Source organism: Ptychodera flava, unplaced genomic scaffold (genome assembly GCF_041260155.1).
Source record: "Ptychodera flava strain L36383 unplaced genomic scaffold, AS_Pfla_20210202 Scaffold_60__1_contigs__length_796720_pilon, whole genome shotgun sequence".
Classification (NCBI taxonomy): Eukaryota; Metazoa; Hemichordata; class Enteropneusta; family Ptychoderidae; genus Ptychodera; species Ptychodera flava.
The window spans coordinates 49,017-73,940 of record NW_027248382.1 but is presented as its reverse complement, the minus strand read 5'-3'; the positions used below and the strand labels follow the sequence as shown (position 1 = coordinate 73,940).

The 24,924-nt window shown below is 36.8% G+C and overlaps 1 long non-coding RNA gene across 1 annotated transcript; it reads right to left on the bottom strand.

Annotated features, from left to right (window-relative positions):
- Positions 1-9,326: 9,326 nt before the first annotated feature.
- LOC139128567 (uncharacterized) lies at positions 9,327-24,803 on the bottom strand. The gene is made up of 3 exons (XR_011551340.1): positions 24,675-24,803; positions 22,433-22,501; positions 9,327-10,247 (listed from the first exon to the last, which is right to left on the bottom strand). It is a non-coding gene; the product is annotated as an uncharacterized lncRNA (long non-coding RNA).
- Between the last annotated feature and the right edge of the window lie 121 nt (positions 24,804-24,924).

Here is a 24,924-nt window from a genome sequence, read left to right as displayed (position 1 = left end):
ATCTCTTGTAACATCGGTTAGTGGAAGGGTTGTACCAGGCTGCCTGTCACCGTTTAGCAAAATCCAATGGATGTTGGCATTGGCTGGATTGCCGCTTGCCACACTACACGAGAGAGTCAAGCTCCGACCTACTACGATTTCTGCACGCTTCTCTGTGCTTACCGTTGGCGGATCTACGTGAAATCACACACATCATGTTATCGGGTCACGTTCCAAGTTACTCGGAGTGTCGGATCGACAGTGCGAGAAAAAATCGACCCTACTCTGTAAGAAATCGTCTTGCACTATGTATAAATGCGAATGCACTAAAGCGGTATGCATTAAAGGTTTACAGTCTCCTGTAAGCTAAATATGCCCATATATGATCAAAGGGACGTTCCTTGGCATTCAAAATGCCCATGTAAGGGCGCTGTTTTAAAAAAGCGTCATCGGCTTAAACTCTCTGATTGGTTACATTTTCTCTTTCATAGTAACTGTGGCAAAATTTGAACAGGTGACAGTATATCTTTAAAATAACCGTGGTTGAATAATAAACGGTCTTTCGCTCCACGCGCAAAATGATATTCAATGGCATGACGAGTAGCTACAAACTAAGTAGGTCTCAGTGCAATTACAGTGGCAAAAGGCGTTGCCATTATCACTGTTAAACATATTTCATATTTGTCTGTGTCGGTTTCGACGATGTATATCGTTGTTTGCAGACTTACAAAAGACGCGAAATAATTGACTTGTCAAGCTAACTAATGAACAACAAGACTCTAGTTATCGCCAGTTTTTTTGGTGAATGCCTTGTCGGGAGAAGAAGTTCAGGTATCAGCAGTGAACCTCGGAATACAGGTTAATGACGGAGCACACAAAGTAGGATATAGTCATTGATGTAGTTACAATAATCATTCAATGTTTGCAGTGTGAATTAACGCATTTTGTGGCCATGTTATAAAAGAATGTCACACAATAAGGAACTGCATGGCATCAGGTTCATCACACTCGGATATTTTGTCTCACACTCTTTTTCAGCTCCTGTATGACAAAATACCCTCTTGTGTGGGATATGAGATTTTATTAATCTCTTTCGCACCTAAATCGAGGATGTGGGTTAATTACATATCAAAACCATCTTCACCTGCTTTGAACGACGACTTTCAGTAATTACTAAATTAAATTCTATCTACATCGCGAGTATAAACGTTGTCAACGGGATAAACTTTAAATGGACATAAGCTGTAACTTGTGGCAAGTTTTTCAGTATTCTGCTTCTGTATATCAAATACCGTGTCTGACGCTAATCCGTTTGTCATGCTGAAATTTCAAGTATTCTTTTTGTCAACACAGCTTGTAAGTGTGTAGTGATCATTGTTTATTGTTTACAAATAAATTCTAGTCTGGACTTGAATACAATTTCAACAATAACAATGATTATACTCATACAGGTTGTGTTGATATGCTAAATATTTTGCATTAAATAACAGTTTAGGGATTTAATAAAGAAAGTGTAGGGAAACCTTCAAACAAAAGATACAACTTATGGAGCTTTTAAATTGCTAACGCATCTACCTCTCTGCCTTTAGGGTAGTCTAAAGTATTATTTAACCGACATGACGATGATAATATCCCACTTTAAATTATTACATTTTATCCCACACGAAATTTTGAAAGCCTTCCAATTCCATAGGCTCCAAGAAATACTTACACTGCACATTTAGTGTAAAATATTGACTGTCGCTGCCTGGGTTACCATTGAAGAGCATGTTTCTGCCAACACAATCATACCGTCCGCTCTGTGCACGACTTACGTTCGGTAAATCCAACAGACTCGTATCGCTGACCACAGAAGTAAAGTGCTTCCATTCAACCGTCGCCGTAGGGTTGGCATCGACGTGGCAATCGTCTGTGTACGTTCTCCCTTCAACCGTCTTCACTTCCCGGTAGCGGTGTTCTCCTATGTCCACGACAGGGTGATCTAACCAACGTTGAATGAGAAATAGGACGTGAAAATATGCCACAGTTCTCCACTCGCAGCGACCAGTCCGAAACTTTGGTTGCACAAATATAAAGGAAGGCAGTATCTCGATCAAAACAAAACCTAATTAAATAAATAATATTACTCAATAATATTTGTTGAAAAAACGCGCTTATTTCCTTGTTCACTTACATGGCGTTTTATATGATCTCTTCTTTTTTTAGAATACTTCATTGTGAGTTTTAATTATTGAAATATATATTTCTTTTTACTTCTGCCTGTCTTATCATTTGAGTTTTATACTAATTCCAAAACAGGTCGTAATATCGGAGGATATCGATTTTTGACAATCATTTAATGTATATGCTGATGATATTTGTCTGATTAGTCCTTCTGTCAAGTGAACTGAGAAGTTGATCAATATTTGTAGTAACTATGCTATGATATTATTTAATAGCAGAAAGACCGACTGTATGTGTGTAACGTCTGATGCTTCTATGATTCGTCGCATTCCTTCTGTGTATCTAAATGAAGTTAAATTAGTATTTGTCACAAAGAAGACACATTTGGGTTTTGTTCTCAACGATCACTTTCATGATGATGACGATATCGAGCGACCAATGAGATTATTATCATTATCATCTAATAGGCTTATGAGAAAATTGTCTCGATGAACTTTTGAAGTTAAGAGTGTTGTTTTCAAAACATATTGTTATAAATTGTATGGTTGTTCAATTTGGAAGTAATATTCTGTTAATGTCATGAGGAAACTAAAAGTTGCTCGTCTTTTATTAGAATATGAAAAACGTAGTAGTGTGAGCTCTATGTTTGTATCTAACAAAATCAATAACTTTGATGCCTTGCTAACAGGCAAATAAATGATTTTAAAACTTAGAATTCTGAGAAGCAGTAATGAGATTTTACGATGTGCCTAAGATTCTTTACATTTAAACTCTAATACTTGTCTTAACAACTTTTAACCCCGCCACCACAGGCTGGGTTAAAAATAAAAGTCAAAACAAGCCCGTAAAAGGCAGGAATCCCGTCTGAAAACACCACAGCTGAGGACCCACAGTTAGCCTTCGACATGCCAGTCAAGCTAACTGGACGTCTTAATGGCGATAGACGTTCGTTTTCTTGCTCAACACGGACGATTTCATAAGTAATGCTTCAAATAACAATACATTTCACTGATGACTGCTACGGATTTCACAGCCATATCGTTTCTATTTTGATCTTTGAAAAAAGTCTTCTGTGTTTGCAAGCTGCAAAGGCGTTCGGGAAAGGCGTACTGGGACGGCACAATACAAGAGCAAAATCCGTTTAATATTTACGTAGATGCATAACGTTCTCTTTGATAGTTGTTTTCCTTTTTTTCCGTGTTAAATTCAGACCGTAATTTCTCTTAACTCTTACCTTCTTTTCATTCGTAATTTGATATTGAACCTTGGTAAAGTATTTTTGTCAGCTGGGTTCATTAACCGTCCCAGTTTTAGCTTTGCTTTTAGTCATTGCGATTCTCTATAATTTCGTTCGATGCTGATTGATTTGGGGACTAGCCTTATTTAAATGTATCTTGGGCCAGTAGACACTAAAATTACATACCCGGCGGTGAATGAAAAATGTTATTTAGTGAGCTCAGACTAGTCACGGTAACCGTTGACAGGGGGATTCGCTTACCCCTGATTTGTGTATGCAATATAATTGTTATTGAATTTACCCCGTTTCTCAGATTCACTTGCATCGTGCGGTCACATGCTCTGGTCAACGACGTTTTCGTTTAGAGAATCGAAGGAAACAAGTCCAGCAGCCGAAGCGACAGTATGGCTATGTCGTTTTGGGATATAGTTCTCATGATGAAACTTCAAAAAGACGTAAAATTAAGAATCGCCAGTTCCGATGGCAATATGTTTACATCGTCCGATGTTTTCTTCGAAGAAACCGAGAGTAAACCATGAAAATCTAGCAAAACGTATCTTCTCAGGGCCACCACCTCCTCCAAAAAGAGTACTGTAAACTTAATAGTTAAATCGTTATCACATTGATTTCACACTAATGACGTCAACTCCGATGAATAATCAATAATCTGACAACCGGCAGGATTTCTTAAATATCCAATGTCCGCGTTTGCTTACAAGACGCTGAACAAAAGCTTTAAAATCGTTGTGCAGTGCGTGATAAATTCGAAAATTTTACATACCGGCGAAATTAAAAGAATGTGCCTGCGATACGAAACAATAGGATAGCTTCGGTTTAGAGGTGTGTTTCGCTCATCCTTCATGTTGTTTTTTGTGTAATCAATGCATTTTTTACATGAAGGGTTTAGTAAGGAGAGGAATTTTGCGTCAGTTTGGTCCTTATCACTGATACTTGTCTATTTTTGTCATCAAAGTTAATAATCACTCACAAGAGTGACGGCTTTTTATTCACCCCTTTGCATCAAAGCTGATCGCGTCACGGCAAATCCTTGCATAAATGGACATGAAATGAGATGGTCACCCTCAATTTTCACGGGTTGAAAGGGTCTTTAGCCGGACACTTCCTGGGGTCGTTACTTGCATGAAAAGTTATTGGTTTTTGCTTGTTCACGTTGTTAATATTGCCACTGTATCATTATCGATATCTTACTTTGAATAGTTACATTTAGATGATACAGACTGTAAGTCTGGAGGACTAAGCCGACTGCAATTGCGGTCATATATATATATATATATATATATATATATATATATATATATATATATATATATATATATATATATATATATATATATATATATATATATACACACAGGAAAAAATTTGCAAGTTACAATGTTTGTGAAACAATGTGACATCTTGGTAGACCATGGGAAATCATGTTACACCTTGTTTATACCCATTGTTTCCCATGATGTTGATATCATGTGTACATTCAATAGCAAATGAGAAACTTGGGAAACCATGGGAAATGTTGTATGTTACTAGTTGTCCCAATGTTGCCCATCATATATATTGGGTCCATTTCCCAATGAATGGGTAAATGTTGTGTGGTGTTACAAAAGTAAAGTAACACATGATTTTCACAACATTTCACATGATTCATGATATTGTGGCCAAGTGTCATATACTAATTGGGTATTCAGTATTCTCTGAAAAGATAATTGCCGTAAGATGGGATGACTACTTTAACAGAATTTCTGGAATCTACCAAAATTTAAATTGAAATTATTCATGTTGATGTCCCAAGTAAAAGCCCCCAAGTTGAAAAGTTACAACCAATCATTGATCAGCGTTCAAGAAAAAAACATGAAAAGCCAGTGAAAAGTTAATTAACATTGAATTCAATTTTCAACGAGAAAATTTCCAACAAGGATAGACTATGTTAGGCCAAGTACAAGAAATTTCATTACACTTGAAATTATTGAACAAAATTGTGGCTGATGTGAACAAAAGTACTGGTAAGGAAAATAGACAAAATTTACAGCTGATCTGATAGAGTTGGAAAATGCCTTCTTTAAATAATGGGAAAATTTCGTGTAGAATATCATAACAGATCACAAAGTCATGTTGCTCTCTGTACAAATGATTCAGACACAACAAGAAATTTAGTACAAGGACTAGAATGCTCACTCATCAAGTGTTCATACAAGCAAATCATTTCTACCAACAGAGTGTTTCGCAATTTGCTGATATGTCACATCATTCAAATAATTCTACTTAAGATGTCAATGACATGATACACACAAGCCATGTTATAGTTAGCCTATCTTTATTACTGAAACTAATTTAAAAGTTACAGTGAAAGTTTAAATGGACTTATGCCAATGATAAAATATTCAATTCTTAAAATACTGCTTCGAAAGAAAAAAACTTAAAATACAGGAAATGCTTACAAAATTAGGCGAGTTTGAAATACAAATCATGAACACTTATTAATCTCTATCTCTGAGTGTTATGTTTTATAAAAGGATCAAATATCTATACTTAAGTATGGTACTACTACTGTAAACTCTTGACAAAGTAAGTAAATTCTGTGTTTTGCATCCACTATGCCACTAGGTGGTTGAAAAAAACAAACAGAAAATTAATCACAAAAGTTTTATAGTACATTATAATTTGTAGCAAAAGGTGTGAGTTCAGGAAAGGAGCTATGCAGTAATTTCCTATTCAAATGCACAGTGTGTTTCCTTCTTTACAAAACCTAAACCAAAAACCAGGAAGGGTGGACTCTCATACACATTACTTAAAATTAACTTCAGTCTCAACGAGCAAGTAATTTAGCACTTCCCCTGTGTGTTCTATCCAGACACTCAAATGAGTTGTTTCTTTTTATCTGCAATGTAATCTACAAAACTTGTGTGCCATGTACAAAAAAGTAAACGTAATGTACACGTGACTATCCATCCTTCCTGGTTCTTGTTGTTCGTACATTATGATGCAAAAACAAAGACTTTACTCTGGCCACCCTATTTTATACAAATAACTGAATGGATTGAATGTGTGTCTAATTTAGAAGAATCCATAAATATTCTCGAGTGCCTGGCACAAGTAAATCATCCGATAGTTTTTCAAACAAGATATTCACATATACACATGCAGGTCATTATCTAACGCAATTAATAATTCATTCATTTCTCAAAATCAATTTTTTCATTGTTAAAAGCACTATGAAATTCACAGCAGTTTAGAACAAGAATGTTTATCATATTTGTTTGTGCTGAAGAGTTATACACAATGGTCATTGACAAGAAAAATCAAAATTAAGATAAAGAAAAACAAGAATAAATAATAATATAATAATAATAATAAAACAAATGCCTTGTTATGTAACAATGAAAAGCCTAACTTTTACACATGTGCTCATCACCAATAATACTAATCATTGTTTTTATAGGCCATCATTATAACATTATAAATCTGTACAACGTTGCAATATAAGAGCCAGAATTTCCCACCCAGAGCACATAAACTGTTGATAGGTTTAACAGTGCGCGTTGTTTGAAGAATATTGTGTAACAGAACTCAAGGTCGGAGAGAAAAATTGGCCATTTGTAACTCACAGTACATTTTTTAAAATAAATTAACCATTAATGCAATTTCCACATATTCATAGATGATATTTGCACCAGCAAGTCATACTCAGTACTGAAGGGAGGTGTTAGGTCAAATAAACAGTGTTGCCATAATTCAGAGTATACATAGAGAGGAATGTTTAACATTAATCTTCCAATTGATAAAACCTATTTCTGTTTTGTCTCATGTGCACTATTTTCATGATACTGCATAATTGAATGAGGAAAGTATGATTGCTAAGCTGGAAACTGTTGCTACTTCGAAGCTTTCGAACATACTGTACTTTAATTCTCTCCCCAGTGGCCCTAACTTTGCCATACCAACTAGTGTTCCGACTGCCCTTAATTTCAACAAAATCTCCTTCAACAGGGAAGCATGGTACCTGATGCTCTGCAGTTTTCCAAAATGCCTCAGAGTCTATTGGAAGATAGTAAGTTGGGTTTGTAGGATTAACTGGATCAGGATACAACATAATTTTTCTTTTTATTTGACTAGCTGCTTGGACACAGTCTCTGATATAGTTTCTCTTTTCCAGTTGAGGCACCTTTACCCAATCATGCAGAATTTGCCTGCTGTTTCTCAACTGTGGTACATAATAACTGCCATTGATAAACAAATGGTATTTGTTACTGATTGGGCCATACATAAATATACTTTCCAATTCCATGTACCATTCATTGTTCTCTCTGCTGTCTATAATGCATATTTCCCCTACATGAAATAAGGTTGGCGAACATTCCCTCCACAATAAAACTGACCAACCAGTGATACAGTATGCAGGAAGATCAACATCGTATGTGTTGATTTGCAATCGTCTCTTTAAATCTATCCCCTCTCTCTCTGTAATTTCTCTGTATTTTTTTGCACCAATCAAGATTCCCCGACTAAACAATCTTTGCAGTACATTATCATTACGATGATTCTCCATGACATATGACAACAGCTCTTTACCTTCTTCAATTGATGTACAATGCAAAAATTTGGTCCTGGTTCTAGCAATACTTCAGTCTTCCCTGACAACATATCATCCTTATCATTTTTCTCTTGTTCATCTTTTTTTGCTAAAATGCCGGTTATGAATGCTGAAAGCTTTACACGGTCACTGTATGTTTTTTCTGGATTTTTCATGTTTGTCACTTGTTTTCTATGATATTTCACCTCTCTCTCATAACCATAGCACCAATAATTGTCCGGTGATGAATGTCGCTTGAAGTCAGATATTAAATGTGTTGAAATTTCTAAATTTTCTGTGCATTGATCTAGTCCATAGTACTCTTCAAACTTAACAGCATGCCTCCACATAAGTTCATTTAGTCTTTCAATATCACTATTATCCCATCCATTAGTCCTCATATCATAACTGTAAACCATACTTCTAACAGCAGCTAATGTGTAAAATGAGTCATAGGCTTTAGATGGAATAACTGAACTTAACACAAAAGGTGAAACAAGTGCAAGCAAGCAGTAATCCTCTGCTTTCCATCCTCCAAGTTTATCTGTCATACTGTTACCCTTTAAAGTTGGCTTTCTTCCTGCTTTGATTTCAGGAATCCATTTAACTAAAGCCAGCCCTTTTTTGAACTTATTCCAATTAACCAAGACACCAACTCGAGGGGTTTTTGTTCCAACTGTACTTGGGACTTTTCACCTAAAGGCAACCAAATATTGCCTTGGAATTCCCGCTTCACTAAATTCAAAGCAATTTTAACAATGCATGAAATCAATAACTAAGTCAAACACTGGATCAAAACCACACAAGAAATATAACCGAAACCAAGGACTTAGCCAAGTAACACCAAACTCTTTGGAAAGATTACGTCTTTCTGTAACAGTACCTGCATCATCGACATCTTGCCCGTGTTGAAAATTACGAATGGCAGTTCTCGGTTCTTCTGGAAATCTAAACCTTTGTCTATAGTTTCCATAGTAATAATGATTGTTTTCTTCAACATATGAGCCCTTAAGATAGCATCTCCGACAACCTTGTTTACCCCCTGCACTGGTCAATCCAATTTCTGCGTGGCCTTTCATATCACCCGTTACCAACAATGGTACTGTCCTAACAGTGTATGTACCTGCCATGCCATTATCCAGTACATCTAATGGAAAATATATTTCTATGCCATTGATGTACAAATCGTCAAGTTCTGTCATCAATGGGTCAAGAAAACCATCATATTTGTGAAGGCAATTACTTGGAAGTTCATGAACAGGCACAAAGGAGAATAAACAGAATGTTTCATGATGTGAAAGCTCTTTTTTGGACATGCATGCTGAGTCCTTGTGAGGCAACCAGCTATCAAAATGCACTACCAGGGCCTGGTTTCTGGGATTTCCTTCCATATAATGAGGGGTGTAATTAAACCTTGAGAAACAGGTTGGGCATACAATTTCTGAGACATCATCATCCTCAAAATTAGCATTTCTCTGTCTTGCTATTTGGTCTACTGATATGACTGCACAGCAAACTTGACACCTACAAGGCAGTAAAGTTTTAATTTCAGGATCCCAAAAGTATCTGAGGTCATGAAACCTACTCCCATGCCATAGTTCACATTTGCGTTGATTATTACCTTCTCGAGGGAGCCACTCGTCTTTAGCCTGCCAATGCGCCATATGCTTTCTACATTCCGCTTTGTTTACAAACAAGTTCTGTAAATCTATACCACAGACATAGTAATCAAGACAATCATCCCTGGGTCTATTACACATAGAGCAAGTGTTCTCATCTTCCTTCAGACACACAGAATGGTTATTTCAAACACATACTTTATATAGCTTTGGAGGCTTGTATCCCAAGTATTTCTGAAATTTTCAATATCCCTCCATGTAGGGGGATCATGGTTTCCTTCTGTAAATGGCCACATAACTTTTACATGATCGATGAATTCCTCTCTTGAAAAACCATACTTTAATTTCAACCTAAGCTCACGTAGGATAAACTCATCTACTTTCTCATTTTGGAAAAATGGTTCCTTCCCATGCAACATAACAATATCATCATCATTATGTGCTTCCTCTTGATTATTATCAAATCTACCTTGTCTACCACCTGTTGCATTATTTTCAAGCTCACTGTCCACATCACTATTTTCACATTCATAAATATAATTTTCACAAAGTTCACCACAGGACTCTGCTTGATCGTCATTATTGTCGGTGTCACTGGCTGTATCAGGACGAATACTTCTTTCTGCGTGTATTTCTTCATCAAGTTCAACTGTATGTGCACCTGTGAAAATGAACACATGACATAAACATGTATGTTTTAATCTGTAATGGTAAAAGCACTTTCAAAACAGATATTAATGAAAAAAAGGGAGAAAAGAAGAAAGTGGAATTCACACAAAAAATTCAAGAAATACATGTATACTCAAGTTGAACGAGAAACCTAGAGGCTGATAGAGCTCAGCTTTTAAATGTTGCTAAAACATAATTATGAACAGATTAGCATTCTGCATACCAAATTTACCATAAATTTATATTACTCAGAAGATTCAAACCCACACTCACGGCAACAATGCCTAGCTAATGAACAGTGCTCAAAACCACTAAACGATGTCATACAGACTGTGCTAGATGTTACATTCTGTGTGCGTACCACTAACACAGTATGAGAACTAGTCAGGTACATAACAAAAGGTATATATAAAAGTTCACAAACATACATAGCAATCGAAAGCATAAAGGTTTTTACTGAGCTACCAGACAGACTCCGGGACAAGTTAATGTCCATCTGCGGCACTGCCCATGTTGGGCTGTTTACATACATAATGACACACTCAGCAAGCCATGTGGGCCGTCTTACTTTTATTATATACATGTAGTGTCAATTAAAGACGCCCATTGGTTATAAATACCGGATAACATGAAGGACGCTTATTATGCAAAGAGACGCTGTGCGAGTAGCTTGAACTGAGAGCTCCAGAGATTGCGGGGTTTTTTTGCGTGTTTTTCATGAAAATTTATGAAATGGGAATGCTCTACAGCAGGGCAAATACCTGATCAATACATAACGACTCCATATTTTTCAAACCGATAAGTTTTCGGGACAATTTTAGTGAGTAATTGTATGTGGCCAGTGAGAACGTCAACCCATGGGGACGCTTATTGGGTTTTGAATACCACTGTCAATCAAACCTTGTGCAAAGTAAGACAAGAGTCAGCTGGATGTGTACCTAATGTCGATAGCATACGCCTTATCTGCTGAATGGTTACTAAAATAAATAAAATATGTGTCAAGATTTCCAGTGTCGAAAGACGTGCGCAATAGTTTCTTCACAGTTCTCCAACTTTTGTACCTACCCGCAGCATTTCTGGCGATAAAAAACGTGATCAGACTACATTCAAGTTGATTACATCTTAGTAACCGTGAACACGGTCCCTCCACAAAACGTGCCGTGAAGAAGAAAATGTATTATCGGGTTCTCTCTTACTGGAAAGTTTGATGGCCCTGAAAAGGGCCGTTTGGTTTGGGTTTGTGGCTTCTACCGTACACCAAACGATGGCAAATGTGTATGGTACGCCGGGCAAATTTGGATATAACGATCGGATGAGAGAAGTCACGCAAAATGGCATATCAATTTTCTTCTTGTGACGAGTACGTCATCGACCTGCATCAGATGCTGTTTTCGTGCCAAAAATTGCTCATCACGCCAAGCGTGTGTCCGGTCAAGAATATCCCAATACTTCTGACAGAGTCGGAGTCAGATAGACGCGCTGTCATTGCCAAACTAATGATGCTAAAGCCTAAACTTAGAATGAAAAGTCAAGAAATGTTCAATACCCCGGCACAGAGGTGTGAAGCGGTACGGTATCCGTCTATAGTTTCCGATGGAGTGTCGTTTGTACCTCCATGAGTCTACTAATAAACCAAATGTTTATTTGACCATGGAGCTAAAAAAATATGATTTGACTTCCTGTTTTGTTCTCCGAGTCTCAGTCTTCAAGCGTACGTGAGCAAGTACAATCGATCGATAACCGACGCGATGCAGTTCCGCTGCATATCGATCAAAGTTCATTACGTCTGAGAAATTTGCGAGATTTCCTGTCTGAGTTTTACGAAATGCATCTGATTTTTGTACTTTTTTGGTTCCAATGCAAACGAAGTCTCACAACACAAATTGGCAAATGATGTAACACACGATCTGAACTTGTTTTTTGACTTCCGACCGCCATCTTGGCCTCATAAAAGTTTTACGTTGGCTGGTTGAGTGCGTCAGGATCACGGTTCAATCTTCAGAAAATACTCATTATATATTCTTTCGACACCAATGTTTCCAAATTTAATAAAACATTACTTCTAAGAATTTGGGAGATTTGAACGATGCAGATCGTGTTTTTTGCATACCAGTATATTGACTAACTTGTAATTTTGTGGGTCGATGCATAGACAGTATAGAGGGGAGATGGTCGAGGACACAGTCCGCATCCGGCGCCAAGCGACACACTGCTGGAATCGGTGAAATCTGTAACTCCAACGCACCAAGTATGGTAAAAACACCTCATGCCAAAATGTACGTACTCCGACGTGCTCGTCAACGTTCGATGTGAATAGCTTATGTTTGTAAGTCTTCTAATATAGCGGCGTTTGGCGGAAAACAATGAAAACGATACCATGTTGACAGGGTGGAGTACCCACTAATGCGCGAACCTGGGATTGAGAACGGCGGCTTTAACTTGATCATGCCATATGATTGGTTCCAACAAGATTTTGTTGGAGAACGGGTTTTCAACAGCGTGCCTTCAGTCATAGTAACGGTCAGCGTTAAAATACAAATTTGCATATTTCTGCACAATTTCAATAAATCTGAAATACATCATCCCTACAGTGATTCTGCTGCTGAAGTATATGCTTAGGACATATGTCCTAAATCGAGAAAAATCTTTAGGACAATCCATAATCCTTTGTGGTCACTTGTTTACCTAATCGCAGCGTTTGTGTCAGAGAATATTGTTTTTAACACACACATATACACCATAAAGGTACCAGCCTTGTTGGTAACCAACAAGGCTGGTATCTTTATTCAGAACCTACAATACACTTGGAAATCTGGAACACAAACAAATGAAACAATAAATTTTGAATGTGAATACATCTCTGAGCTGTTTATCCGTGAATTGTCAGAAAGATGAAATTTCAAGTCTCAAAGTGAGGTTCACAGACAAATTACAGTGAGGATATCACATAACTGTGGTATCTTCACTGTAATTTTGTTTCTGAAAATTACTTTAGAACTTTAAATTTTAACTGTCAGACAGGGTCATCTGCAACAGAAAAGCTTTTCCATAAGATGGCCCTGTCTTCACTCAAGACACTTGAGAGATCCATCTCAAATATTAGTATTCCCTTAATTTTAACTCTCATCACCATATCTTGATGGTTAACAGTTAACGATTTCTGAGGGGTGTGAGAATATGATTTTGTTCAATAAAACTTTTTGTGAAAAAGATACTGACACTGTGTTGAATCTAGGATCAGAGAGTAGGGGCATTTTGGCCCATGGACTTCAATTTGGGGGCTTTTTTCATTCATTAATGTCCATAAGATTAATTAATATTTATTTTTCTTACTGTTATTATTTATCTGGTATTATACTGTAATTAAGCAGTGTTTTAGCCAGGTTTTGCTAGCATGAGGACACAGTGACCCATAGTAGGTTTAAATGGGGACAAAGGACCCATAGTAGGTTTAAATGGGGACAAATTACATTTTTAAGGGACATAATATTTTTCAATAAAATAACACTGTACAGTGTCATTGTGTATCATCATCACCTGGTACTATATTTGGTGTTAAATAGACTAGTCAGGTGAGTGCATTAAAGGTAAGTAATAGACCACTGGTGTTGTGTCAAATTGTACCAACATAAAACCTTCAGTATCATTTAGTTTACTGCATTCGCATAACTGCAGGACTTCCCTAGATCACCAAAATGATTAGCCAACTCGTTAGCCAAATCAAAAATCTTGTAGCCACTTTGAACAACTTTTAGACAGTTTACGATTTCAAGTGTGGCAATAGCTTTGTGGCATTCAGAAGTTCCCAATTATACAAATCAAGATGTTTTGTATGTTGTTCATGATAATTTTTACAGTAAACAAATATTTGTTCAGTTTTTATTACATTAACTATCTGTGTTTTATGACATTAGAAGGATAGAAATATTTTTTCATTTCTGGTGGTAAACTTTTTTCACCAGAAATAAAATTAGGTGGCAATTCTACAAGTCTGGTAGCAATGTGAAGTGTATATTACCACAGATACAGAATACTTCTTCAGCATTTATTCAGTATTCACAGTATGACAACTTATCATATAGTAAGCTAAAAGCTCCTCATGTGGCTAATTTATGCAGTCTTTAAAGTTATGTTGAAAATTTTGTGAGCCACACAAATAAAAATTTTAGATGAAGAAGCATTTGGTAGCATGGCAGTATAGATACAAGTATTGTGGTGTTTAAGGCCCTGGTGTTGTGTCATACGGTAGTTGTGATCAAGCAGGCTCAATAGCATCTTAAGCATAATATTTTTCTTGAGGACAAAAAGGGTCGGGCCCAAATTATGTAAGACAAGCAAGACACAATGATATCGTTCATTTAATTTCCCAATGTTTTTAAAAGTAATCATTGTATTAATGATTATGATAACATTTTAGCCCAGAAATATTTTCATTTGATATTTTGATATCATCAAGAACTGTCTGGTAATGTTCACTATTGCGTCATTAAACTGTTGGAATCTGCAAAATATTAAAATCATCCAGAATCACATCATTTCTTGTAGAAGTTATAGCAATTTGAAATAGGCCAAATGGACAATTTTCATACCGGTAGTTCTACTTTTGAATTGTTGCTTTGATGTTAAGTGACCATGCAAAAATTGCAGTTCTCAAATGTGACGATTGAAAATGGATATGCTTATTGCAACTACTGTTCACAATGTCCCTTTGCCATGACTCTTAATAAACTTTTGATTTAAAACTGACAGTCAAGCTAAATACCATTAAATTGGAAGGCACCAAGGACCTTTGAACATAAGATTGTACCTATTGGACCTCCATAGGTGGTTTCTTTTGAACCATAATTGTGTACTTAAGGGGTCTTCATTCATGACATCACATGAGATGACCCAGATTTGACCTTTGAGAAAACCTCAGTTTTTCTCCTCTTCCCTTGTATTATGATTCTGTTTGTGAAAGTTTCCTTTGAAATTATGGTTTTTACTAACAAACTGAGTAGTTACAGGCCAAATTTTGATTCAAGCAAAGTAGGTAAAATTTGGACTCATATGGTACGTTCAGATTGACGACTTTGCGTCGGCCCAGGTCCCGACCAGGGCCGGGGCCGACGTAAAAAACCAATGTGGACACGCTGAGTCGGCCCTGGGCCGACACAGTTTGGTCCCGGTGAGAAGGGGGGGTTCAGGGCCGACTCAGGGCCGACGCAAAATTTGGTCCGACGCAAATCGCCAGTGTGGACACGTTACGTCGGCCCTGGTCCCAGTTGACCAGGCCTCCGCTATGGATCGAAGTTGAACTAGTCACCCTATTCGCACAAAACAAACGACGTTTGAAACTAAAGTTTACACCTATCGAAAGTTTTCAATCCAGTCTTTACATTTTAATATCATCCCATGTACGCTGAACTTCCCACCAACCTTTGTTCCGAAAAAGAGACCATGTCATTCGATTCCACAGTGCACGTATAGACTAGAGAGGCATGACAAAAATGCCGCGCACTGGTTATTTCTCCACCGCGGTCTTATATATACCATATGCTCATCCAATAAATAGTGAAGATCTCTCCGATGATTAAAAGGGTGAGTGGTAGTCATATTTGCCCTTCTTGTGCGTAAAAACACAGGAAAATCATGAACAGTAGAAACAGCGTGCCATATTCAAATGCGCATTTTGAACTTTGACAGGTCAGAGGTCACAAAGGAAGGTAAAGTTACGTCGGCCCTAATTCTGGTACCGGTAAGTGTGGACACGGACCAAATTTAATCCCAAAAGACCAATTATTTTGCGTCGGCCCAAATTTCAGTTGGGTTGCCAATGTGAACAAGATAATAAGTGAGTCAGTGTATTCATGGACGTATCGAACTGCAACAATGTTTGCTTCACGTACCAGGGAATTTGTAACTTTGTAGAAAGGAGAGTAAACTGTTTCAATACATTGCAACTTTGTAGGAAGGAGGGTAAACTGTTTCAACATCTTACAACATTTTACTTTTAGCTGTAGTTTTCTGTTGAGGAGGCAGCCACTAAACTACAGCCGACGGGGATTGCAACTTTGTGCCTCAGGGCCTGGCCGATTGAAGTTGGTTTGTGACAATTTTTTCCGGCCATTTGTCAGAAATTACAAAAAAACTTTAGGACATTTTGCAAAAAAACCGGCCATTTGCCGAAGGCCGGTGAGTAACTGAATCACTGCCCTAGGGACCTATGTACCAAATATCAAAGCTATCTGACTTGTAGTTTTGATGAAGAAGATTTTTAAAATTTTTTTTACCAAAAATGAAAAAAAATTGCCTTAGGATACAAATATGCAAATTTCACCAAAATTTGAACAAATGTAATGGAAGTCATCCTAAGTAAACTGCATATCAAATTTAAAAGCAATGGGACAAGAGGTTTCAGAGATTTTTTTACCAAAAACAGCAAAAAATGCCCTAAAAATACAAATATGCAAATTTCACCCCGATTTGAACAAACTTAAGTAAGATCACCCCAAGTGAACTGCATATAAAATTTCAAAGCAGTTGGACTTGCGGTTTCAGAGGAGAAGGCAATTGTTGACGGACGATGGACCGCCGACGGAAAATCAACCGATTTGATAAGCTCTGCGTCGATGACAGCAGAACTGAAAATAGAGTTGTTTGCAACAACGCCATGCTGCATGTGTGCTTGATCGAGAGCAAGATGCGATGACCGTGCACAGTTGGCATTTAATTTGTTGCAACATTTCTGTCAATCACCGTGTCATCAGTCTTAGAATCTATCGTTTGTCTGAAAATTAGCGACGTAGTTCAAAGGCACAGCTGACATGATCATGTGCCTTTGAACTACAATGCCAATTTTTCAGACTTTGCCCAGAGAACCCAAATTTTTCCTCACAAAATGAGAGATGGACAGAAATGTTGCACCAAATTTAATGTCAAGCGGGCACTCATCTCGTCTGATTGTCACCTAAGCTCAGTCGCGGGGAGTGCTCTAAGAAACATTTTACTGTTATCTTTTGCATATAAAAACGCATAACAATGAAAAAGTGCGTAGAGTGTCAGTTTCAATGCGTAAATCAGTGTTGCAGCCAGGAGTTTTAACCAAGGGGACACTGTGTCCCACTACCGTTTACTTTTGGGGACATATTGCAAACTTTGAGGACAACATTCGTCAGTTGTCAATCAAATTTTGTATTTTCTAATAAATTAGTTTCACTGAACAAAATTCAAGCTACCAAGATCATGTCGCTATGCCTCAATTTCAGGCAATTTTAGCGGTATACTTACCTGCCGCCAATAAAAGCTTAGGCGGACTACAGTCAAGCAAATGATGATATATAGTGCAGCGTTTTAACATTACATTTAATCATAGCTAGCTCCGAAAGTAAATAAACAAAGGTCATTGTCAGTAACAGATATTACTTCCAGAGTACATGAGTGCACCCAAAGTGACCAGCAGTATAAAAGAATGCGACAGTATACAAGAATGCGGGACAACGGGTTCAGTTTTGCGACATTGTCGCAAGGGCGGCAACACTGCGTAAATACACTGATATGTATAGGAGCTAAAAATGAAATTATATCTGGAGGTGTCTGCATGAAACTATTTTTCATACCTGAGTTAGTGGTAAATGTTTTCTGTGGGATCTTTCTGTTCTTACGTCACGAAGATGTCCTTTACATAAGGGGCAGATACATGGTACACATCTCCTTTTCCATTGATTACTCTGTAAAGATTGAATACAACCTTTATTAAACAGGTGTATTATTTAAAGTGAATTTTACATGGATATTTCATTTCTGTCATGATTACATACATTTCATTTCTACAAACTGCATTATTTGTCAATGAGTAACATCTATAGAAATCATTATGCATGATCAACAGATTTATGAACAATGAAAATACCTTATGCCACCATGAAATTCATCATTTTGTCACAAACTTTGAAAACAATACCATCAGTGATATGGTGTTCCTCACATAAGTATTGGTACAATCATACTAGAGCTACAACCGGAAAACTTCAAGGTGTTATTCCTACTATTTTTAGTAAAAACCAAATATTCCCGACAGGTATGTAGCCAACTTCAACCTAATTTGATTCTTTAACTTTCTCAAGCATAACACACTAACAATTGCAATTCAACTTTCAAACCATAATGAAAAGGTATTCCCAAGTTATGTTCCATTTTGCACAGTATCACTTGAGATGTACCAACCTATGACTGCATATTTCACCATTAACCCTTATCGCAACTTTCCAAAAGGAACAACCAAACACTTTGGAAGCATTTCTCTATATTTACAAACTGTGTCAGTCTCTAACTATGAATAGCTGTGTAGTCATGCGTTTGATGTATAAGTACACAAACAGAACACAGATATCTACCAGTTACATGTAAAGATAATAATTACCAAAATATATGATATTGGTATTTTCACCATAATTTTATAAACATCATAACAAGAACACCCTTTCCTAATAACACATAGACAATGCCAAATGTCAGTTCAAATGTGAAAAAAACACATTTGAATCTGTCTTAAGTACTTGCATACGAATGTTCAAAGCATTCTAACCAGTGGTTATTGGGTTTGAAAGTTTTACACCAATTTTACATTTTTTCAAGCTCATTTGCATGTTTTGGGTAATGATAAATTCATTTGAACAAAATCTCACCTGCAGTTCTGCCTGCAGATACACACCAAGGTGGAATTTTTAATTTTTGCTGAAGATTGACAGACATGCATGCATACATACATACATGTACACACACAGAAGTGGAAAAATACTGTTAAAAATGGTGGCTATATGGGTCATATTAGTTGTGACACTGGGTGGTCTTTTTTAAGCATTTATATTGAATTTATGAGTGACTACCGCTTTCTAAAGCTACCTCCAATACCACGCTAATATGCCAACTATCCTGCTTGATTCCAACAAAGTCTGGATATGAATAATTACCATTGCCATTATTCACATAGGAATTTGAGTTCTGACTTGAATTCAATTTTCATCAAAAAATGTTCAGCAAAACACTTGTCACGTCACTGTAGTACCATAATGAATGAATACTGTGCACAATCTGATTCCCTACATCAGAGATGTAAGAAAATATTTACTTTCTAGGGCTTAAATGGTCTGTAATTGACAGAAAAAGAAAATTCTGAAAGGGTTTACTTTGTATGTCACGTTAATTCTTAAAACATAAAATACAAGTCATCACTGATGACACACAAGTCATCACTGATGACACAATCACCACTCGGTTAACTTCTTTGAATCGTCAGTGTCTTGATTACTTGACTGGCAGTCATTTTTTATTATTTCAGCATGGCACATACTTGCAATTGTGTTAGTACAAGTTGTCGCTTGAAACCCCTAGACTACTATGCCTCCACAGAATATCTCTGCGAGATCAAAGTCCTATGCACGTCTAAAGGCAATGGGCAAAGCAGATCCCTACATTTTCTGACCAAAATGAAGCAAATGACCCAAACATTAAGAAAATCAAGGTACATGTATTACCACACAAAAAAACACCAACCTAGATACTCATGCATAGTCCATCACATTTACAATTACATGCAAACCAATTAGTAGTTCTTAATTATGACAATTTCATTTTTTGTTTCAGCTCCTTTACATAGTGTAAGATTTTCACAGTACACCTGCATATAGACAACAGATGCTGACTGATCCCATGAGCTTCTAATGCTATACATGTACCAGAACAAGCATCAATGACACTTGGCTGACATTTGGTCAATGTGGCAGGCCAGAGTGGATATACTTAACTAAGTTTACCCCTGGGAACATTGTTACCAAGTTTCAAAGCATTCAAACAAGCAACTTCAGGGGAAATGAATTTTTGACCAAAAATGCGAAAAATTGCTGCAATAAATTTTATCAAATCTAACAGAGGCCAACCCTAGGATCATGCATACAAAGTTTCAAAGCAATGGGACGAGCGCTTTCAGAGAAGTAGATTTTTTGACCGAAAAAGGGAAAAATTGTCCTAAAAATACAAATATGAAAAATTCACCAATTTTAACAAACCTGACAGAAGACAACCTTAGGATCAAGAGTATTAAGTGTTAAAGCAATCCTACGAACATTTTGGGAGAACATAATTTTTTGACCAAAACTTGGAAAAATTGCCCCAAAAATACAAATATAACAGTTTCACAACAAATTTAAACACCTTTGACAAAGGCAAACCCCAGGATCATGCATACCAAGTTTCAAGGCGATGGGATGAAGATTTTTGACCAAAAAAGGAAAAAAACTGCCCAAAATCCCACTATGGAAATTTCATCACAATTTGAGCATATCCAACTAAAGTCACCTGAAAGAACCTGCATACCAAGTTTCAACCAAATTTGGCCTGTGGTTGTAGAGTTTTGGCAATTTGCTGGATTCCCCTTATTTACCTCATTGCATATTGTTGAAACTGAAATGTTCATTTGAGCAAATTCACATCTCTATCCCTGGCCATGGGTGCACCTGTACACCAAACACTTAGTTTGCAGGTGCTGCAGTTTTAGAGTTTTGGTATGGATGGACGTACATCCAAACAAACTAACATATATACATACGCCGTCGACCCACCATATAAGCTGTCTTTGGTATATATACAGATACCAAATGTGAGCTACTGAGAGCTAACAAATAGAGGTCAGATATCTGGGCTAGAACTTTAATGAGTTAGGTCGGAATCACACACACACACACAAACAGATTCAACACAGAATATTTACAGATTCACATTCTGAATGTGTTTCTTATTTATGTTGTAAATCAACAAGGTAAACATAATTCATGCAAGCCTCAAAAGAAAATTATATCCACCATTGATTGACTATGACAGGAGTCAGTCTACAACTTCTCCTTGGTACTAACACCACAGAGCTAAAGTAGCAGCTACTGCGCATGCAAAGGGTCTTTGCTTTGGGTCAGTTTGGAGACATGATTTGCTTAGATTAACAATTTCCTGGTTCCTGAGTAATTTACCTACATCTGACAATAGTCTTCCAAAAGCATACACATCACCAGCCTCATAAAATTGCATTTTGCCTTCCCTAACTTCAGGTGGAATGTGTGGATATTTTTCTTGGTATTTTTTTCTCTCATCTCTACTAAGTGTATAGTACATTCCCTGTCCTTTCTGTTGGGCCTTACCAAAGTCAATTATTGTGGGAAACCATTCATCATTTTTTTTTGCAACAAGAATATTGTCACCTTTTATATCACAATGAATGTAATGGTGATCATGCATATGCTGGATGGCATCTGCTGTTAGTTTACAAAGCCTAATCCAAGTCAGCTCATCTATGTCTTTTTCACATTCAACCCTTTGTGCCTTTTTCTGGCACATATTAATTGCCTTGTTCCATGTCATTGAAATATATTTACCTCCGGAATATGTTCCTCTGAATTCTGACACTAGTAACCAGTCCTTCTTATCCTTAACAACTCCAAAAGTAAATGGAAACACTGGATGTTGGAGAGACTGCAAAACACTAACTTCTCTTTCAATGTCATATATAGAATTTTCTCTGAGTTTGTATTGTTTTACAGCGACAGGAATCTTAGTATCAGAAATTCTTGTGAAAGCAACTTTCACAACGCCAAATGACCCTTCTCCAATAACTGCTGCATTGTCATACCCTTCCAACAAACTCTTGCATATAATTTTAACATTTTTTAATTTGCCTGTTAACTTTGGTTGCTTTGAAGGTTGACATTTCATATGTTTTTTTCTCATATGTTCCTTTTGTTTAAGTTGCATTTTCAAATTTTTTATTTCCCTCATTTGTTCCATTGCTTTTTCCTCTCTTTCTTTTCTCTCTCTTTGTGCTTTAACCGTCAGCTTACTCCTCAATTTCTTTCTTCTTTGTTGACGCTTTTCCCGAGATCGCCTTCTTTTTCTACCCTTCAAAAGATTATACACAGCACTGCATAAGCTACATGACTTACATACACACATGCCTGCATGCACACATATATACACAAACATGTGTGCATAAAAACATACACACAAAAATATCCACATACACATATACATGTAAAACACACAAAACACACACCAGACAAAAATGTTGGGTGGCAAATGGTTTGAATTAGGATGATACATGCCTGTTTGAATATCATAAATTTCTTTTATTTGGTAAGTCCCTGATATACATACCTCTGTATTGGCACCTGCTTCTTGTCTTTCCATTTGATAAATTCTTTATTATTATTACCTGTAGTTATACTGATAAAGTAAACACCATAAAGTGCCATTAAAATTCAATCTTCTAATGATACAGAAATAAAGCTGTATCCTTACAAATATAATTACTTTGGTTTTTTACAGAAATATCCTGTAATAGCTGTTCTTCTATACTGTATCACACCTATGCTAGTGAAACACATACAGTTACAATCTAAGAAAATGGCATATTGAATTGTAGATGGAGAGAAAAAAAAGACCAATATTCTGAAAAGGCTTCCCTGTTTGCAACTCACTGACAACTACAGTGTAATGCACCATTTGCCGCTGATGTGAAACACAGCTATAGTCTGACACTGCCTTCAAAAAATATTGTGAATGTGAGTGTGATTTGTACACAGGAAAATGAAAAGACCAATATTCTGTAAAGGCTTTTCTGTTTGCCGCTTTGTGACAGCTACAGTGTAACAGACTATTTGCCGCTACAAGACAGCTATAGTCTGATACTGCCTTCAAAAAATATTGTGAATGAAAGTGTGAATTGTAGACAGAAAAATGAAAAGACCAATATTCTGTAGAGGCTTTTCTGTTTGCCGCTTTGTGACAGCTACAGTGTAACAAACTATTTGCCGCTACGAGACAGCTATAGTCTGATACTGCCTTCAAAAAATATTGAATGAAAATGTGAATTGTAGACAGAAAAATGAAAAGCCCAATATTCTTTAAGGCTTTTCTGTTTGCCGCTTTGTGACAGCTACAGTGTAACAAACTATTTGCCGCTACAAGACAGCTATAGTCTGATACTGCCTTCAAAAAATATTGTGAATGAAAGTGTGAATTGTTGACAGAAATATGAAAAGACCAATATTCTCTAAAGGCTTTTCTGTTTGCCGCTTTGTGACAGCTACAGTGTATCAGACTATTTGCCGCTACAAGACAGCTATAGTCTGATACTGCCTTCAAAAAATATTGTGAATGAAAGTGTGAATTGTAGACAGAAAAATGAAAAGACCAATATTCTGTAAAGGCTTTTCTGTTTGCCGCTTTGTGACAGCTACAGTGTATCAGACTATTTGCCGCTAAAGACAGCTATAGTCTGATACTGCCTTCACAAAAAATATTGTGAATGAAAGTGTGAATTGTTGACAGAAATATGAAAAGACCAATATTCTCTAAAGGCTTTTCTGTTTGCCGCTTTGTGACAGCTACAGTGTAACAGACTATTTGCCGCTACAAGACAGCTATAGTCTGATACTGCCTTCACAAAATATTGTGAATGAAAGTGTGAATTGTTGACAGAAAAATGAAAAGACCAATATTCTGTAAAGGCTTTTCTGTTTGCCGCTTTGTGACAGCTACAGTGTATCAGACTATTTGCCGCTACAAGACAGCTATAGTCTGATACTGCCTTCAAAAAATATTGTGATTGAAAGTGTGAATTGTAGACAGAAAAATGAAGAGCCCAATATTCTGTAGAGGCTTTTTCTGTTTGCCGCTTTGTGACAGCTACAGTGTAATCAGACTATTTGCCGCTACAAGACAGCTATAGTCTGATACTGCCTTCACAAAATATTGTGAATGAAAGTGTGAATTGTAGACAGAAAAATGAAAAGACCAATATTCTGTAGAGGCTTTTCTGTTTGCCGCTTTGTGACAGCTACAGTGTAACAAACTATTTGCCGCTACAAGACAGCTATAGTCTGATACTAACTGCCTTCAAAAAATATTGTGAATGAAAGTGTGAATTGTAGACAGAAAAATGAAAAGACCAATATTCTGTAAAGGCTTTTCTGTTTGCTGCTTTTTGACAGCTACTTTGTAACACACTACTTTCCGCTGAGGTGAAACAGAGCTATATAGAATGATACCGCCCTTAAGAGAATGTTGTTGAATGTGAATTGCAGACACAGAAATAAAAAGTCAAACTCTTCCTTAAATTGTGGGTAGTGAGAAAGTGAAATAGTTAAACTTTATATTGAATTCTTCAGATTTAATTTGCTCCCTATGTGTACAATGCAGAATATATGAAAAACAACTGTACAACCACAGATAATAGAACATCATTACGTGATCTCTGGAGAATAAAGTGCTAAAATGTTTGTTAAAAAGGGAAAGGTTCGCAATCGGCGGGATCAATGCCTCATACATTCAGTCAAGAATTGCAATGACCTTGGCACTAAATGTTATCTTTCTATCAAGCGCGCGTTGTACTTACCAAACTATTATATAAGAAGGGACAGTGACCTTGCTGGAAGTAGAGAATAGTATCCGCAGCCTGTATGTGAGTTTTTGAAAATGGGATATATATATATCCGTTTTCACGCAACAAAAATCAACGGCCGAATATCACTCCTGTTGTTCTGAAATAATCGGAAACATGAAATGTTAGAGGAACTGATAATAGCACGATCTCACGCACATGATTCAGTATGTGAATGAACAAAGAAATGAGTTAACACGTAATA